The following is a 4,956-nucleotide window of genomic DNA, read 5'->3' as shown; positions in this document are numbered from 1 at the left end:
GTGGGCCTGGGCAAATGGCATATCTATTCAGGACATTTGCATGGTGGCAGGCTGGTCGTCACCCAGCATTTTCGCAAGGTTTTATAACCTAGATGTGTCGTCGCTTGCCTCACGTGTGCTGTCAATGTGAGCAGCCTCAGTTATGATCTGAGCTGCTTGCCTCAGTGGTTTCGACTAGGTCGTATACACCCCTGTATTGACGTACCACTAATTCAATGCTGTCCTTATCAGCTTATCACATTGTTATGATATACTTCATCACGCCTTTTAGGACATGATCACCATCATACTCTGCTTATTTGAGCACCGGTACGGCCGTTGCATCATAACACATAATTTCATTGAAATTAAACAAACTTCAACTAATCTATATGTGATGGCGCCGGAGACGCCGCTATTTCACATTCTCTGTTTCACCGGCATTAACTCCACCCCTGGTGTGACGCGGCATAGTCTTGTTGACTTTTACATGGTTTCGACTAGGTCCTGTAGACCTGAGCTGTTTAACAAGAGCGGCAATATCATTACGGTTCCGTATGTGAAACTTTACATACTTAGTCGAGCCAGGCTCCATCGTTGTGACACGGCAGGATTTTATACGTTCCCATAGCAATGTAGAGTGACCGAATCGAAAGGGAACGCTCTCGGTTACTCACGTAACCTCGGTTCCCTGAGATGAGGGAACGAGACATTGCTCTTATTGCCGTGTCACCTAGCTCAGGATCTTAGAATGCCAAGTTGCTTCAGTCAAGATTCTGAATAGATGACGTACAAGCGCTGCTTTATATAGAGTGGGAGCCCCTCATATTTCATGCTCTTGAACGCCATTGGTCAGTTTCACTGTTGTGATTCAATAAGGTTTCAGTAGTATTTGGAGGAAAGGGTAATTCCCATAGCAAGGTCTCGTTCCCTCATCTCAGGGAACCGAGGTTACGTGAGTAACCGAAAGCGTTTTTGAAGACACTGATTTACACATTGTGTGTTTGCTTTGGTGTAAAAGACATGGCACATGTACTTGAAAATGTCTAATGCCCTCTTCATACTTGTGGTATTTATTAGTTGTGCCACACAGTGAGTGGCAAACTCTTTCAAGTACTTGTCTGTTTTTCTTCTGCCAATAGCTCCTTGGACTGCCTTAATTATATGGGCAGAACATAGGTGAAGAACAGTTAGTCTCCTGAAGTCTGTCATGGTTTTGTTTCCTTTGACTAAATTGTAGCTTTCCATTAGATACACATGTATATAATGCTTGTTGAATGACAACAGGATGCTCTGGATGAGTGCCCAACTGTCATCGGTTTCAACCTGGTGTATGTTGTAGACAGTGAATTTCCGTATCTTGGTTACAGTCTGGTGCAACCAAAAAGAAACATTTGGGATTGTGTGGTCATTTGTTATAATTTCAGACACAGGAAGAGGAGGCTTGTCTTTTCCATGTCCTGGTAGATTGATGTTGTAGCACAACACCCTCTTTGCCTGACTTGGAATTTGACTCACAACACCTCCAGCAGCATCTAAATGCAGGGTAACAGGATGTCATTTTCTGAGATGTTGTACAAGAATGACCAGTCCAGCCTCAGTGTATAGATGAACTCCAAATGGATCCACCTGCAGGTGTTGGACATATCCTGGGCAAAATCTGAATGACAGAGTGAACATCAGCTCCAGGATTACGTCATCATGCAGTCTGCAGCTTTCCTGAATTTCACTATGTGAGATTCTATAACCCCCTGTGCCCATCTGTGTTCTGTTGCATGCATCAGCATTACCATTACATCACTCAGCACCAGACAATCACGTCATGATGGATATAGTTGTTTTTCCTAGACTGTCTCAGTCTATTCCCTGCTTATGCTGAGTTAACAGTTTCACTTCCTCTGTTACATATATATAAAGATGCCCCTCACAATAAAGATTTGAACCTTGAGTGAACTACACTTCTTGTGTCTGTGTCATTCTTGGCTCCCTGGTACCAGCTTCTGTGCTCCACCGCGCGACAGCTCAACTCGATCAGATCTTCTTGACAGTTTATTCTAACAGCTGGGGGCTCGTCCGAGCAGGGGGGAACTGTCCCCGTGAACCAGGGAAAAAAGCTCTGAGACCAAGGAGGCAGGCCGCGACGGAGATCAGGGGAGGACCTACAATCTATACTAACTATCCTGTTAGTATCTCGTAAAGAGACGAGATCAGTTAATCACTAATCGTTAATTGAGCTTTGGCTCCATTGTTGTTACACTACGGCTGGCAACAGTGTTTGAACAGACTATTAACGCGGAGGGTGATTGTTAATCACTAGTAGTTAGTGGAACTTTGGTTCCATTGTTGTTACACTACTGCTGGCAACAGGTTGTGTGAATCCAAGTGATTGGACATGCAGTACTGATCACACTGTATTTTTGATCACGGTAGCGGGCATTACTTCGTGGAAATTCTATTATGGATAAATAATAATAATAATAAACTTTATTTTATAAAGCGCCTTTAAAAGCAGCTTCTCAAAGCGCTGAACACAATATAATCAATACAATAAAAAACAATACAAAATCAACAAGCAAATGCAAGTTTAAAAAAATGTCTTAAGTTGAACCTTAAAAACATCATAATTCTGATCCCTGAGCGTCCCTAAGTTCAAGAGGCAGATAATTCCAAAGGACAGGAGCAAAGAAAGAGACAGCCTTGCAAAGATTCTAACACTGGAGTAATATGACTGCCAATCCTAGTCCCAGTTAAAATCCTAGCGGCTGAATTTTGTACATATTGCAACTTATTAAGTGTAGATTTAGAAGCTCCAGCTAAAAGAGCATTACAATAGTCTAACCGCGAGACGACAAAGGAATTTATTAGCATTTCCGCGACTGTAAAATTTAACAGAACGCAATCTTGCAATATTTCTGAGGTGGAAAAAATAAGTTTTAACAGTGCTCTGGACAAAAGAATCAAAAGACAGATTTGCATCAAAAATAATTCCAAGGTTCCTCACTCGACTCGGGATTTCCAAAACAGAGCCATAAAGGCTTTATGCTATTTATGAAATCAAGTCCGATTGTTACTGCATGTTGATATATTGTGACCATAAAAGAAGGTGTTTTAGAGGATGACCCGTTTGCGTGCAAGAGTCCAAAAGAGTTGCGTTTGGCGAGAGTCCAAAAGTAGACAACACCCAATAAAGGAAGGTGATTAATGATAATGATCAAATAATAGGCTCAGGCATGGCTGCAAATCGCCACGAACATTTTTGGGAGAAGCCTGAGAATCATGACACTTTCTTTCAAGAACTAAGAAACTTTTTAGACAAACGTCTAGGCAGTAGACAAGATCTATCATTCGCTGCGAACACAAAGCAGAAACTCAAAGAACCTGCTTCAGATTTCTATGTGCGTTTTAAAAAGGCATGGATTGAAGAGTCTAAACTCCCATTGAATAATGAAATGAAGGCTTTGTTTATAAATACCTTCTTGAATAACATGCAAGCTAAACAAGTGCAATTGATCAGAATTACAACCACGAATTTGTAGGCGCAATAGGGAAGCGAGTTAGGGAACTAGATTCATCTGGTGGTTTCATAGTGAAGACTGAGAATGCTATGTTTACAGGGCAGAGATTACTTTGAGTGTGTTTTTACTTAAACTTCTAGTGATGTTTCCAGCCATCAACTCGGGAATGGGTGTTTTTCTGAGATTTGTGTAGTACACATTACTTACTCCTTTTAACACTTCTTTGGCAATCTTGCCTCTCTTCTGGTAACTTGCAGGGCGGGACCTCACCTCCCCTTTCAAATGGGTTACCTTACCAATTCTTGTCACCTGAATTGGAATTCGTTTGTCACTGCTCAATGGTTTGTGTCTAATATGGAAAATGAAATGTGCATTGCGAGTTTTGAAGGAACATGATACCTTAACTGTCATAAATGGACATCGATATTTTCGACTGTGAGTGACCTTTAAGTGCTGGTACGTAAAAACCAGTGTGCAGTAGGGATTTTGTTTATGAAATGTTTCATAAATTACATTTGTCCATGACTTCTGCAATTTTCTGCTACCCGGAAAAGGCCTTATCTTTTTCCATTTCCGTGTGGATATGTAAACTGTAAAAGTCTTGGTCCTGGCTTTGTGCTTCTGTATGGTTTCTTTTGATGTTGCTGTTGGTCCGCAGACTTTGGTGCCACGCCGCGCTCTCCATCACTGTCTGTCAGCCCCACAGGTGAGAGACCACATACTTTCCATCACTGTCTTTATCACCATAGCTTTTTGTTTTTATGACATGTGTTCTGTGTCTGCTTCTGTTCTCCTTCCAAACATCATAAAGTAATTTACGATATTGTGAAGTATTTACTCCAAACACAGCTGTAGACAGTTCTGACCAGTTTATCAGACATGATGGCATTAACTCACAATATATATTTTTGCTCCTTGGCGTTAATAAACCTCATGGTACAGTAATGCTATATATATATATCAGTGGCGAGCGGTGACTTTTTTAACCGGGTATGCTGAGTGATAGCATACCCGGTTAATAATTTAGCATATTTTTCATACATAAATTATATATATAATTAATATGTATATCAACACCGCGCCACCGGCGGTAGTTGGTCCATTACCACCGCGGTGGTAAAAATCTGCCACCGTCACAGCCCTACACAAGTATATTAATGCCAGTAATATTTCACCTTGTGGGCAATGTTCCCTCTAATTTTTTTTCTTGCTGAACCAAACTTTCCGAGCGGACAATTCTGCCACCTGAGCAAAACATTCTTTATACCAGACCTGTAGAGCACACACACAAAAAAGTGTGTAACTTTTAAAGGGGTCATATGATGTTGCTAAAAAGAACATTATTTTGTGTATTTGGTGTAATGAAATGTGTTTATGCGGTTTAAAGTAAAAAAAACACATTATTTTCCACATACTGTACATTATTGTTGCTCCTCTATGCCCCGCCTTTCTGAAACGCGTC

This window comes from Sinocyclocheilus rhinocerous, unplaced genomic scaffold, assembly GCF_001515625.1.
Source record: "Sinocyclocheilus rhinocerous isolate Xijiao unplaced genomic scaffold, SAMN03320098_v1.1 scaffold5072, whole genome shotgun sequence".
NCBI classification, from domain to species: domain Eukaryota; kingdom Metazoa; phylum Chordata; class Actinopteri; order Cypriniformes; family Cyprinidae; genus Sinocyclocheilus; species Sinocyclocheilus rhinocerous.
The sequence above is the reverse complement of the archived record's forward strand: the minus strand, read 5'-3'. Positions refer to the sequence as shown.